The following is a 15,756-nucleotide window of genomic DNA, read 5'->3' on the forward strand; positions in this document are numbered from 1 at the left end:
ACATGGAAACTGAAGTTACTCCTCAAACCAAAAAAAAAAATCATCAGGAATTACAAGATAATCCAATGGAATTGCCGTGGATTGAAGGCAAATTACAATGAAATTTTATTCTTGCAAACCAAATTTAATCCTTTGGTTATTTATCTCCAAGAAATCTTCCTTAAGAATGAGGACAATTTGAATATAAAACACTATCAACAACGTTGAAATACACTATTTGTTGCTATCAATACATTCTTTGATGTCTTGATTTTTGTTAAACCAATATATATATATATATATATATATATATATATATATATATATATATACATCACATTACATTCATAATACAGGACTTAGAGCTTTTGGTGGTGTATCAGTATTCATTAAAAATAACCCCAGAGCCAAATTGAATTAAAAACAAATTTGCAAGCGGTTGCCATAAGAGCAAGTTTACACAAACCGATAAGCATTTGTTCTTTATACATACCTCCATATGAACAAATCGATGAAAATGAATTGGAGAACTTAATAGGGCAAATAACCAAACCCTTTATTTTCCTAAGGGACTTAAATAGTCACAACACCTTATGGAGATGCAAGAAAACGGATAGAAAGGTTAAGAAAATTGAAAATCTAATAAATAAAAATAATCTATGCTTGTTCAACCAAAAAGAAGCCACTTACATCAATCCAACAAATGGAACACTAAAATAACTGGATACAACATCGAATACTATTCCCAAAATAACTGGATTCGGCATTAAATAACCCACAAAGGGTTGATATGCCGTTAAACAAAACCAAAAAAAACAAAAAAACAATACTGGAAATCGGTCATTTGCTTCTGAGGACAGAATTAGTCTCTTATGTGTCATGAATAAGTGCTTGAATCTGTGAGAAGTAGTCAACCACCTCAGTAAAAATAAACCTTATCCATTGACATGCATTATGGTTTTCGTCTTGCAAAATGTACAGCTGATGTGCTAACTGTAATATCATATAGGATCAGTGAATCTGTTGATGGGGACTTCATTTTTAGAGCTATTGCTCTTGACATATCAAAGGCTTTTCATAGGGTATAGTATAAAGGTATATTTTACATAATTTCCAGTTATGAAATAGCTGGAAATGTCTTCTCAGTTATTAAATCCTTTTTCTCTGATAGGTTTATAAGAGTATTCATTGATGGACAGAAATCAGAAGCTCGTAGTATCAATGCTGGCATCCATCAGGGCTCCATCCTGGGCTCAACTCTCTTTCTGATCTTCATTTATGCAGATGATATTAGCATCTATGGCAACACCTCAAAGGCTAGCAATGAACAAGGTCTTTCTTATTCTCTCTTTCCTGACATTGAGCACGTGGTGTAATGGGGAAAAAGACGCCTGGTTAATTTTAATGCATCTAAAACAAAGCTTTTCTTTTTCCATCATCAATGCTCTGATCTTCACTTGCTCCTAATGGTAATGAATGATTCACGTCTTGGGGACTCAAACATCAAATTCGTTGCAAACGTTGCTGGAAAAATGGCTGCATCATTCTACCACTCTAGAAGGCATCTCACTCCTGATCCAAGCCTCTATCTGTATAAGTGATGGAGTACTGCTGCCACATCTGGAGAACTGCACAGAACATCCTTTCCTGCCTAGACAGGATATAAAACCGACTTTGAAATCTGGTGAGAGATGTCTTTTCCCTTTCTCTGCCACCTCTTTTTTTTTTTTTACACACACACACGAATCACCACTTATCAAGGCCCGAAGGCCACTCGAGGATAAGGGTTAATGGGTATACATTAGTCAATTTGATTATAGTGTAGTAACCGTAAGTAGTAGGAATTTTGTAAATTGGATTACTTAGGGGGACGGTTCATCAAGAACTTGTTTACGTTGGACTTGAAGACAATCAGATTGTAGTCAGCTGGAAAGCAGGCAATCGGAAGAGAGTTCCACAGGCGTGCAGTTCTAAGAAAGAAGCTTTGTTCATGGAATCTGCATTTAGGTTTTGGCACAGATAAAGAGTGTGGGAAATTATTGATAGTGGTTTTGGCTAGATGAGTGTTTTCGTGAAAGTTTAGCGAGAGGGAGGGACTATAAAAAATGAAAATAATGATAAAACAAAGGCAGGCTCGCAACGTCTCTTCTGTGGGAAAGAAGTTGCAGGAAAGAGAAAAAGGCATCCTCCACTAAAGCTACAAAGTCTATTTTGAACTCTCTCAAGACAGGATAAGCCGCTTCTAGCAGCTCCTGGCCAGATGTGGCAATAGTACTCCATCATTGGCCATACCTGGCTTTTATATAGGTAGAGAATTTAATAAGGAGTGAGATAGTGGAGCGGTAGAAGGATCCCACCAGTTCTCCAGCGACCTTGGCAATGGATTTGATATACGTGTTCCATTTCCGTGTCATCAGCATAGATGTCAACGAATGTATATGTTTTGGGAGATCATTGATGTAGATAAGGAAGAGAGTTGGGCCCAGGATGGACCTCTGAGGGATTCCAGCATTAATACGGTGGGCCTCTGATTTCTGCCCATCAACCACTACTCTTATGAGCCTATCGGAGAGAAATTATTTAATGATTGAGAAAACATTTCCAGTGATACCGTGGCTGGAAATGTTGTGAAGTAGGCCTTTATGCCATACCTTATCGAAGGCCTTCGATATGTCAAGAGCAATTGCCCTCAGATGTGGCAGCAATACTTCATCCTTGGACATACTTGGCTTTTATGCAGATAGAGAATTACATCAGTAGTGAGATATAGTGAGATTGTAGGGAGTCGGGCAGCAAGATGTCGGTCCACGTTACACTCGAACTTTTGTATGCCAGTACAGTTGGGGAAGCAGGGACCCAGAAGGGAATTCCAAAGTCTTGCGGTTCTGGGGAAAAACTACTGGAGTAGAAAGCTTTCTTACATCTAGGAATCTCTACTGTGAAGGGGTGGGATTTAGCTGCTTGTTGGGTTTATTTACGTTGAGGCGGGTACAAGTGCTTGCAGTTCGTCAGAGCATTCACCATTAAAAGACTTGTAAAACAGGCAGAGGGATGCAACATTTCGTCGATGGGGCAGAGGCTGAAGCTTAGATGACAGTTCAGGACCTATCAGGTTGGCAACTCTCTTTTGAACCTAATCTAGGAGCGAGAGACTAGTAGCAGATGCACCAGCCCAAATATGACAACAATACTCCATACATGGACGAATGGTGGCCCTTTTTTTTTTTTTTTTTTTTTTTTTTTTTACATGGAGTTCACCACTTATCAAGGCCCGAAGGCCATTCAGGGATAAGGGTTATTGTGTGTACAGTAATCAATGAGATAGTATTGTAGTAATCATTAGTATTAGGGGTTTTGATAGAGTGTCTTACTTAAGGGAACGGTTTGTCAGGAATTTGTTTATGTTGGACTTGAAGACATCCAAGTTGTAGTCAGGTGGGAAACAAGCAAACGGAAGAGAGTTCCACAGTCGTGCACTTCTGAGAAAGAAGCTCTGCTCATGGAATCTACGTTTGGATTTAAGCACAGATAAAGAATGGGAAAAATTATTGACAATAGTTTCAGCCAGATGGGTGTTTCTTGTGAAAGATTGGCGAGAGGGGATGAGAGATTGGAGCTCAGACGAGCACTTGCCATGGAAATAACGATAAAACAAAGAGAGGCTCGCAATGTCTCTTCTGTGGGAGAGAGGCTGCAGGGAAGAGAAAAGGGCATCCCCCACTAAGCTACGAAGTCGATTTTGTACTCTGTCAAGGCAGGATAGGCTATTTATAGCAGCTCTTGCTCAGATGTGGCAGCAATACTTCATCTTTGGATGTACTTGGCTTTTATACAGATGGAGAATTGCATCAGTAGTGAGATATTTTCTGGAGCGATAGGAGGATCCCACCATTTTCCCAGCGTCCTTGGCAACAGACCTGATGTATGTGTTCCATTTCAGATCAGGAGTAAAGGTCAAACCCAGAAGCTTGTCAAAACATGGATCCTCCCCAAGACGAGAGTCATCCATTTCAATTGATGCCAGATGGGGATCAGAGCGTTGATGATATAAAGATAGGAGCTTGGTTTTGGATGCATTAAAAGTGACCAGCCACCTCTTTCCCCACTGTACCACGCGCTCAAGATCAGAGGAGAGAGAATTAGAGAGAACTTTGTCATTTACAGCCTTTGATGTGTTGCCATAGATGGCCGTGTCATCAGCATAGATGTCAACGAATGATTTAAGTATATGTTTTGGGAGATCATTGATGTAGATAAGGAAGAGAGTTGGGCCCAGGATGAACCTCTGAGGGATTCCAGCATTTATACTGTGGGCCTCTGATTTCTGCCCATCAACCATTACTCTTATGAACCTATCGGAGAGAAATGATTTAATGATTGAGAAAACATTTCCAGTGATACCATAGCTGTAAATGTTGTGAAGTAGGCCTTTATGCCATACCTTATCGAAGGCCTTCAATATGTCAAGAGCAATTGCCCTGGAAAGGAAGCCTTTGTCAAAAGATTCCTATGATATATAACCGTTAGCACATCTGCTGTACATCTTGCGGAGCAGAAACCATATTGCATGTCACTTAGAAGGTTGTTTCTGCTGAGGTGATTGACTACTTCTTTGGATTCCAACAACTTACTCATGACACAGAGGAGACTTATTGGTCTATACTGAGAGGGAGATGACTTTTCACCTGAATTCTTAAATACAGGGCAAACTGATGAGGTTTTCCAGGGTGTTGGAAAGAACTTCTCCTTAAGGCAATGCTTAAACAGTTTCGTAAGTATGGGGGCAAGTTCTGGTTGGAGCTTTTTCAGCACTATAATGGAATGCTGTCAGGGCCAGTTGCTTTACTGGAATCAAGGTTCTTGATTAGCTTGGCGACCTCACGCACAGATATTTGTATGTTGCATAGCGTGTTTTGTGTCATAGGAGGAAATATGGGGAGTTGATGGCCTTCGTCGCATAGGGTAGAATTAGCTGCAAAGTTCTTGGCAAATAGTCTGGTTTTGTCTGATGCTGACGAGATGACCTCAGGTCCATTGATGATGGTTGGGTAGAACACACGCTTCTGTTCAGCATCCTATTTGTTATTTGCCAAAACTGGTGGGAACCAAGCCTCTGCTCAGCTACTTTGGATTTAACGAACTGAGCATATAGCTCTCTTGCATTTTTTATTACTCTTTTACAGTGGTTGCTGGCAGCCCTGAAAGCAGCTTTAGTCTCAGTACATCTATTACGTTGGAAGCTATGGAAAAAGTGATTTCTGTGCACAATGGCAGCAACACATTCTGGGGAAAACCATGGCTGGATGTTAGGTTTTTGTTGGAATTTTTTAGATGGTATGAATCGGACTATGCCTACAATTAACCATTCGGTCAGGTCTGATACTATAGAGGACACATCCTTTTTAAACATGGAATGCAAAGGTAGATCAGATATGAATGTACGGAAGCTATACCAGTCAGCCATAGAGTATCGATATACAGTATGGTGGAGAGGTACGTCTGAAGACTTATTACATTTCATTTTTATTTTAACTGCTACAATGGAGTGGTCGGAGGATCCTAGAGGAGATAGAATGGAACATGAACATAGTTTAGGGGAAGTTGTGAGGAAAAGGTTTGGAAGGCTTGCATACTGACCGGTAGTATCGGGCACATTGGTGGGTTCGTGAACAATCTGAGTGAGGTCATAGGCAGTGGCAAAATCATGACAGAACCTCCCCTCGTCATCGGTCTTATTTGAGTGGGTCAGCCATTCTACATTATGGACATTGAAGTCACCGCAAATGTGAATGTTAGCCGAAGGATTAGCAGACAGGATGTGGTCAATTTTCTCAGATATGCTCTGTTGTGGGGGCGATAGAGGGCAAATATAAATGCAGTGGTGTAAGCTAGTGCAACCCAGAAGCACATATAAGGTAAATTAGAGTCTTCTCTGGAGATATCTCTACCACATGGAAAGTCATCTTCAATGTAGGCACATATTCCATGTCCATGTTGATCTTGGGGGTCAGATTTAGATGTTAATTTAGAGTATCCTTTAATTATGAATTCGTCTAGGGAAGTGGTTGGCCCTATGCCAGTTTCACTTAGAAAGCAATGTCCGGTTTTGTCTCCTGTAATTGTGTTACAACCTCTGGAAGGTTGGAACGTGGAGACCTGGTAGTAGGGGTCTACGTTAGAGGATGGGGTTCTAGGTTTATTCATGTTTTTTTTGGCCTTATAGAGGTACAGGATACTTTCGGGCGTTAGTAGCGTTCTAGCACGGTAGAGAGAACCTACCTTCTTCGCAGCGGTCCTGGCAATGCTCTCTTTGTTTAAAAATGTTTTCAGGTTTTAGTAATGATGTAAATATTAAAGATGACTGAAAAAAAAAACATGAAAAGACATTGGAAATATTAAAATTGCCGTCTAATATCTCTTTGTTTGATTGATTAATGAGGACTGCTCTGCTGGCCTGCTTCTCAGTTGAATACAACATGGTAACCCTAATCCTAACTCTAACCTTCAAATCCAATGTAAACAAGTTCTTGTTGAACTGTCTCCAAGCCTACCCAATTTACACCAATGACGATTACTACCACCTTACATACATTACCCTTATCCTCGAGTGGCCTTCGGACCTTGATAAATGGTGTCTCACAAATAAAATAAAACAATAAAATAATTAATAAATAAAATGCAGTTTTTTTTTAAACCAGTACTTAAGTATTGTTGCATAGGGGTTATATTTTAGAAGGGATGACGTATATTATATCTTTGTTGTTTGTTCGTGTTAGAGTGTTTATGTTGGTGTGTAGATATAGACAGGTCTTATATATAAAGTAACAGGGTATATGTTAATACAGGAGAGCCGACGGCATGCAATACACAATGAGAGGAGATTTAGATTTATTGATACATAGACCGAGAGATAGTGCGTTTGACATTTATAGTGTTTGACAGTTCTGTGAATGGGAGTGTTTCTATAACATTGACACATATTTCTTTAGCTATTTTTGAGATGATGATTTTCACAAAGTTCTTATAATATAAATTGAATAACATAACATGAAGACGCGGATACAAAAAGATGATTCTTTTCGTTTATTCAATTTTCGACCGGTCAATGGTTTACATCAAGGAATTCAAGTCTCTACATGATTCTTTCTTCTCCCCTCCACTTCCAAGGTTCCATGTCAGCTCTGTCTCTGACTCACTTACTTCTCTCTTCTCCCCTGACTAACCCACTGACTTACCCTTTGTCAAGCTCCAACTATATTGAAAACTCATGACGTCATTGCATGACCAACATGTGCATATCAGACACGTGGCCTGACACGCCTCATGTTTTCATAAAGCCGACTCTCTAACCTAATTTTTGATTAACCCATTTTACAAACATTTTCCATTGTCCGTTTTTAAATTCCTTATTTAATTTCATTTCTTTAACAGAAACAAAATTACATCATTACATTCCATTTTCAATAACATTCTGTATTGATTATTTTAACTTATGATCGGAATTCTCAATTCCAAATCTAGCTTTACAAGTTCGAATCCTGGACTATCCTATCCCATATTTACTCACTTACAAGAGCAGGCGGCTGTTTCTTTACAGTATCAGGAAGTTTTATCGGATTTCCTGCTAGTTGGGCAGGCCGAGAGCAGGCTCGTTGTGTTTCAATTAAAACCTCTATATTTATTTATGTTATGCACTAACTATTGGGAAAAGTAGGAGGGTAACATTGTTTTGGTACCACACCTTTCTTTCATTATTCCTATCAATTGAATAGGCCTGTTATTGTCTTTTCTTTATCCTGCTGCACGACAGCTGTTGTAGAGCCATCATCTTTTGTCTTGTCAACATATGTATTCCAAAAAGCAGATAAAATATCTGTCAGGTTACATATCGTTTTCACTCCGCTGTAAACATTTGGATATATTCTCCAACACTTGAGAGACACGGTAACTCAAATAGTAAGTCAGTTATTATTTCTTCTTGTGATTCTTTTTCATCCTTATACAAAATATCTCTAATTAGGGTTCATTGTGGCTTAAACTGCGAAAGAATAGAGTCTATTAAAAGTCTTTTTTGTCGCTAAATAGCTTAAAATGTCTAATCTCCTTCTGAACAAATACATTACAAAATTAACCCCAAAACTAGAACCCTAAAAATTATTAGTAATTACATCTTTATAAAAAACGAAGTGGTAAATTATAGTCAAGGGCAACCTACAGGCTCCTTTTTCTGTAGCAACTTATTGTTTTCGCATATTCACCTTAAACAAGGCGAATTCCCATTGAGACATAAGGAGCTGCTGTGAATTAGGGATCATGCTTATAAGGACTCTCTAAGTAGGGAGTTGAGCAGTGAGATGCTTGTTCACATTACATTTAAATGTGTGCATGTTAGTGTAATAAATGTGTGCAATTTTGCTGCTTGTGGAATTAGTTGCTATGAGTTCGTTGGAGCACATTTCATTGAAGTACTTATAAAAACAAGCACAAAGATGCGGTGATGGGACAGTGGTTAAAGCTTGATTGACAGTGCAGAACCTATTAGATTGAAAACTCTCTTTTTGACTCCTTTACATTCTAGGGAAGATTGTTGCTCTACTAATTGTTGATTCTCTTCTTTTATTGGCGAGTGTCAAGCAAGGAAGTATTAAATACTAATTTTTAAGTCTTTGATATGACTCGTCCGAGGATTGAACACTGTTACCGTTATACCATAACGCATTATTCTGTCAATAAAGAATAAATACCTTACACTTATTAATATTGTAAAATATGTACAAATGAACAAATTCATTTAATAACGATATGATTCCTTCTATTCTCAGAAGTGAGTTTGTAAGCTTATATTAGACACTAGTGATTGACATTAGGGTTTCAAATATCAGAGTTTGTGTTTATAATGTCTGGCCACACCGATGATTCATGAAACGATGGACCGATTGTATATGGATCGCACACACACACACACACACACACACACGTGTGTGTATATATATATATATAGAGAGAGAGAGAGAGAGAGTGTGTGTGTGTGTGTGTGTGTGTGTGTGTGAGTTATGGGAAGCGGATGTTTTTAGAACGCTCCTTACTCTACTTGGGTAAGGGATAGGGATTGAGGAAGGTAGTCTTGATATATTCGCAGAGTTATGTTTTCCTTAAAAACGTCTGTTTCCCGTGATTTATCATATATTCATATATATATATATATATATATATATATATATTCATATGACCCATATTCTCAAAAACATTGAAACACTTTAATTTATGAAATAAGCCGATATTATGTTATGTTGGATTACGTTGTGGAGAAGTGACTTTTACCCTGATTATAAAGATTGTCTCTTCCATCACTTTGCGGTTAGTAATTTATAGGACTACGCAGTCTCCCCCCCCCCCACACACACACACACTTTGAGAAATAAGCTCAGTTATACCAGATTTTAAATGCTTTACCCCCTGTTCATGTTTCTTGAGTTTAAATTCCCCATTTGTCAAACTACCTACCGTTTCTCGTTTGAAATACCGGACTTTAGGTATTTGTTTCCAGCAAATTGTATCTCATGGCATTGTATTGTTTATATTGTATTGTTTAGGTTGTATTGTTTATATTGTATTGTTTATATTGATTTGCTTGTGTGTAAACGCTCTTGTACCATTCCTATAATAACTTTGGTTTAGTCTATGATATTGTGGCATAAATGATAACAACAACGTTATTAGACTTACTAAACTCGTCACTGCTGCGATATTCATGGATGGTGTTTATATCCAAGATATATGTTATCCCTACAAATTTCTCCTACTTTATTATTTCTATCATTATTGTCGATAACAAATATTGCATAAGAATTTATGATGTTATCACCGTTATCATTACTTCTATCAACATGATTTCATCATCATTATTGTTATTGTTACTCTCATTATCTAAATTACATCTAATATAATCATTGCTACTTTTACATTGATAATAATGATTGTTATTGTGGTTTTGTCAATGGTGGTATTACTGTTTATGTGATGATTATATTACTGTTATAATTATTTTTATTGACTTCACTCCTATAATTAGCTTAGATTTAGCATTGCAATCATGATGATAACCAATATTGTGGATTACATTATTATTCATACAATTGTTATCTTTATTATTGTTGTTGTTATCACGGTCATCAAAAACATTTCTATTATTAGGATTACTTAAGTGTTTCGTTGAAATGATGCAAATGTGGTGTTTATATTGTCTGTCTTTTAACTCGAAAACCTTTTAGATGAAAAAGGTGCAACAGGTTGATACTGTAATTGAACCCCTTCTTGTGACCTTCGTGAAAGGCGCTGATGGTCAGGCGAATTAGAATGCGCATATGATAATTACAATAGTCTCTGAAACGATTGTAAACCGGATCATTGTTGACTGAATGCTAAAACACTTCCAATGGATAGATAATCTCGTATAATCATTTAATTGTGCAACTTTGTTTATATATATATTATTATTATTATTATTTTTATTTATTATTTTTAAAAACAGTAATCTACGGACACCTGTGTTTTGGAGCCCTACTCCTCTTCAGCATAGCTTGACTGTTGTGAGGATTCGAACCTTGGACCTTATGTATTTCAGTCCAGCGCTCTCATCCATTATGCTATGATGCCATAGACGATTTACTGCTTTGTTTTTATCGTTCATCTGTTTACGTGGTTTTGTTGTTGATTTTTTTTTTTAACGATATTAAGGTTAATGTCTCCGCCTCGGAGACCGGTGTTTTTCTTAGAAAGTCGCCCATTTTTTATTTGGACGTATTTTTTATTCATTTATTTTTTTTTAAATATATGTATGTATATATATATATATATATATGAAGAGAAAGAAAATTAAAACTGTAAGTTGAACTTCACAATCAAAATTTATTGTTCGATTGAATACTCCAAAAAACAATTTAAAAAGTCCTTATTCCGTGGAGTTTCAAAGAATGCTATTCTTGTTATTCTTCTCATCAGAGGACAGAAAGAAATCAGCAAATTATAATTGTAGCAATGCTAACATTTGCTAGTTATGGCATTAACTGAAACTGCAATTTATTGTAGTCATAAATTGCCAAGAAAAACAAGTGAAAAAATGTTGGATATGTAAAAAATATATACATAAACAAACCGCACATAATATTTCAGCTTGCATGAAAATTCTCTCAAGGCAATCCGAAAGGTGAAAATAGTTCATTTGACGGAATGGAGTCCAAAATTAAGTCCAATGTAATGATGCATATAGTCCAGATGTCAAATGATCAGACCAAAAGTTTTAACCGTGTGGTCAGCAAGTCAGTTTTGTGTAGCTACTCTGATGAGTCTTTGTAAGACAAAACAAGCGTTTGTCTATGAATATAAAGCATATAATTATTAAATTTAAAGATAGGCAAAATGTCTTAGAAACCACAAATTAGATGCAAATGTTTTTATTAAAATACGTTTTTTAATTTTTTGACGTTCGTCTTTAAATTTTCAGATAAATTATCAGACTGAAGTTTCATAATTAAGGTAAATCTATAAAAACGACGCCTCTCCAACCACCCACATCCATGGCAAATAACTCCCTACCTGAGAATTTTTCCTTTAAACTCCTCAGCTTAGCATTCACAGGAAATATGAACTGGAACAAATACATTGAAGACATTGCGAAGGTGGGTTCCCACTATCATGCTAGAAAACTATTCACACCTGAGAGTATCCTGTATCTCTACAAGGCCACCATTCGCCCATGTATGAAGTATTGTTGCCACATCTGAGCTGGTGCATCTACTACTAGTGTCTCCCTCTTGGATAGGGTGCAAAAAATGGTCTCCAATCTAATAGGTACCACTTTGTCAACTAGACTCCAACCCCTGTCCCATCGTCGCAATGTTGCATCCTTCTGCCTGTTTTACAAGTATTTTAATGGAATGTGCACTGATGAACTTATTGCACTTGTGTCCCCTCGATGTACATATCCCCGACAAAACCGCTTAACAAAATCCGACCCCTTCACTGTTGGGCTCCCCAAATGTCAAAAAGGTTTCTACTCTAATAGAACAGCTAGACTTTGGAATTCCCTTCCTCCTACCTGCTTCCCAAACTGCATTGATATGCCAAAATTCAAATGAAACGTAAGCTAACATCCCAATTGCCTTAGGCATGGTCCGAATTAGTAGTCGCTTACGCCCCAGTGGCAGTATGCCTTGTGTGGGGTGAAGGTAAGTTAAAAAAAAAAAAAAAAAAATTTTTAAAGCGAGAATGTGTGAGTGTGTATGTGTGTGAGAGGACACTTCTCAAACTATATTTTCAACGAATTTCTCATCTACAGACTTGAAATTAAGTATATAGGGTATTCAGACACGTCGAGAACATTTTAACCTATTTTCATTGGGAGAAAAGTGCTAGCTAGTATAGTAGTCAAAAATATTACCCATCAGTAATATAATGATCAGTTTTTCAAACTCAACAGAGCGGAATGTTGACTGTATACCTTTCATTTTATGTAGAGTTTATAGCTAATATTTTTCATAAAGGTGTGTATGTATATATATATATATATATATATATATGTTTAAAGTAGCTGACGGGTCTAATGCAATGTACTAAGTCGCCTTAATGAAGAGTTAATCATAGTTATCTATTGATTAATATGATAGCGTGGGTGTTATTTTGTGCATCACATTACATCTTTTTTTTTTCTTCCGAGTGACTGTCATTTAATTGTTATTACTTTCCATTACTTGTAAGAAATAATTTTACCAATAATTCTTTATAAGTTTGGGTTTCGATTATAGCTGAAGGAACTCAAGTTATATATATGATTAATCTATGGGGTATTCGTCCATAACGCTGTTTTATTTTAATCGTTTTCCCACTTTTTTTTTTTTTTTTTCTCCCCGTAAATTGAATAAAACGCCATTTTAATCGCTTTCATTCTTTATTTTAAAAATTCCCTCGATACAGCTTTGAGAAGCGAGGGTCGAAACCGGTCAGCTGGCTCCCCATTCCTTTTTCTTGTGTAAGATTCTGTCGTTATTGGTCGTGCTGTTAAACTCGGCTGTTGATAGGAAATCTCATGGATACTGGTTTGTTTTAATGCGTGTGTACGAAGAAGAGAGTTTCAGAAGGAATGAGGTAGGGGTGAGAGAAGCCACTTACACGTTTAAACAGGTCAATTTAAACCACCTGTGTATACTATCCCCGGCCCCCTGCCGGGCTGACTAGGACAACAAGATTTTGTGTCTGCTCTGCTCGGTTGGTTGTCGTAAGCCAAAAGAGAATAGAATTATCCTGAGCGGAAATCACGTGATTTCCGACGTCCACTTTTAGGATGCCCTTTTTTCGCATCCCTCTCACTATCTAACAATCAAACTCGCAACATACTAAGGAGCTGGAGGTTGAGCTTGTTTGTATTAAAGTAATGGCTCCGAAAAATCATTTCTTCTTCAAAATTAGATTACCAGTTCCCGAGAGAACTTTAATGTAAACAAATATTTGAAAAAATGCATAATTTCTCTTACTTTGTGTGAATTCTTTCCTCATAGACTCAGCCGTTTCGGAACCTATCTGTTGCAAATTTCACACAAAGGTAATTTATGTCTTGCAGTGTTCTTAGAGATGTTTTATACAGAAAGTCACCAGAGAAGTATCGAAAATCAAAAAAAATCCGATCCTAAAAATAGTCTTTCTTTCCTATAGATAAAAAAGAATTTTTACAGGGGAATATTTTACGTTACACCAGTCAAGGGAGATAATAAAATCTTAGCAAATTATTTCTTCTTAAGCAAAAAAAATAAATAAATAAATAAATCTATATAATTATAAAACTCAGATGACTTTGTATTGCGTGTTATAACCCAACATCCGGTTTACGACTTCCAGTTGTGCATGCGTGCATAAACATAAACCCATAACAGCATAAACAAATAAACACAAATCGCTACTTTTGCAGAAGAGATGTTGCGAGTTTGTCTCTGATGTATCGTTATTTTCATGGAAAGTGTTCGACTGAGCTTCAATCTATGGTCCCCCCTCGCAAAACTTTCACAAGAAACACTCGTCTAGCTGTAAACACTATCAATAATTCCCCCCACTCTTTATCTGTGCCTAAACCTAAACGTAGATTCCATGAACAAAGCTTTTTTATTAGAACTGCACGCCTGTGGAATTGTCTTCCGTTTTCCTGCTTTCCGGCTGACTACAATATGGTTGTCTTCAAGTCTAAGGTAAATAAGTTCTTGATGAGCCGTTCCATATAAGTTATCAAATTTAACAAATTTTCATTACTAATGATTATTATATTGTCCAATTTCTACTGTATACTCTTTAACCCTTATCCTTGAGTGGCCTCTTGGCCTTGATAATGTGTTGATACCTATGAAAAAAAAAAAAAAAAGAAAAAGTCCAATGTGAACAAGTTCTAATTGAATCGTCCCCCTAAGTAATCCAAGTTACAAAATTCCCACTGTTTACTATGTTAAAATCACAATGACTAATGTATACCTATTAACCCTTATCCTCGAGTGGTCTCTGGGCCTTGATACGTAGTGACACCCATGTAAAAAAAAAAAAAAAAGAATTTGACCTGCGCACTGAAATATTAAGGTTATTATTTAGAAATTATTATTTAACATGGGAAAGGTTGGGATGTTTTGCAACTATTCTGTATTATAACTATACTGGCACAATTTTCTTACAAATAAATCAACTTTGACCCGTTGACAGCATATTGTTTTACTGCGTACATTTTCAGCGTCCTGACTGTTTTTTTTTTGTTTGTTTTTTTTTGCGTTTAAATTATCCAAATAAACAATTGTTAATACTTTCTGCATTTTTTTTACATCGTTCATTTCCGTATTACGTTTAAGTTATTTTAACACAATTTTCTTACAAATAAATCTACTTTAACCCGTTGACAACCATCAGAGCATTTTACAATGTATTGTTTTACTGTGTACGTTTTCAGCGTCCCAATTATTTTTTTTTTCGTGTTTAAATTAAATGATATATCAAAATTTGACTTTAACTTTAAGTATTATGGTATCTTTTCAGGCCACATTTACCTATAAGTATGACAAACCACTTATAATTCAATGAATGTAAGTTTTTTTTTTCAAAAATAAACAATTATAAACAGAACGACTCATAGAAATCTATCTATATTCTTTTTCATTTTAATATACTTTCATAGAAATGTTTCTGTTATGTCACAAAAAACTATTTTCTTTACGTCACAAATGTAACGCTCATACATTAATTCCATAGCTAATATAAGATACTGATCCAACGGGTCACGGATAGTCTAGTAAATAAAATAAAAACAGAATTATTGACATCTGGAGATGTAGTTCAGTGGTAGAACATTCGACTACAGATCGAATGATCCCTATTCAAGCCCAAGTGTACCTCGCTATTTTATTTTATTCAAGTTTATCTTATCGTCACGAACATTTATAAATTCTTTCCAGATATGTGTGTGTATGTGTGTGTGTGTGTGTGTGTGTGTGTGTGTGTGTGTGTGTGTGTGTGAATTTGAACTTGCTTGTCTTAAATTAATGTAATAGAATAAATCGATTCACCCCTATAATATTGGTGGTCATTGACCCAGAGCATACACGTCACGATATTTTGAATGATTAGTCTACCGTGAAAAAAAAAACCGCCTCATATAACAAGTAAGAGATAGCCGTATAAATATAAAAGTAACAAATCCGTCGCTGGCGGCTTGTAACTTTATCTGTAATCCCTTTCCTCAGCATTTTTCTAACT

General features: G+C 36.4%; 1 long non-coding RNA gene across 4 annotated transcripts in view; it reads left to right on the forward strand.

Moving 5' to 3' along the window:
* Window positions 1–7,801: 7,801 nt before the first annotated feature.
* Window positions 7,802–15,756, forward strand: part of LOC145260400 (uncharacterized) — a 44,228-nt gene continuing 36,273 nt past the window's right edge. For 2 of the 4 annotated variants that reach the window (XR_013864290.1, XR_013864288.1), the window contains exon 1: window positions 7,802–7,935. This is a non-coding gene — a long non-coding RNA (uncharacterized LOC145260400). Of the gene's footprint in view, window positions 7,936–15,055; window positions 15,087–15,756 lie in introns of those variants that run through there. The other 2 variants (XR_013864284.1, XR_013864283.1) reach the window with 2 other exon arrangements.

Source organism: Euprymna scolopes, chromosome 3 (assembly GCF_053919585.1).
Source record: "Euprymna scolopes isolate OS-2025 chromosome 3, ASM5391958v1, whole genome shotgun sequence".
Lineage (NCBI taxonomy): Eukaryota > Metazoa > Mollusca > Cephalopoda > Sepiida > Sepiolidae > Euprymna > Euprymna scolopes.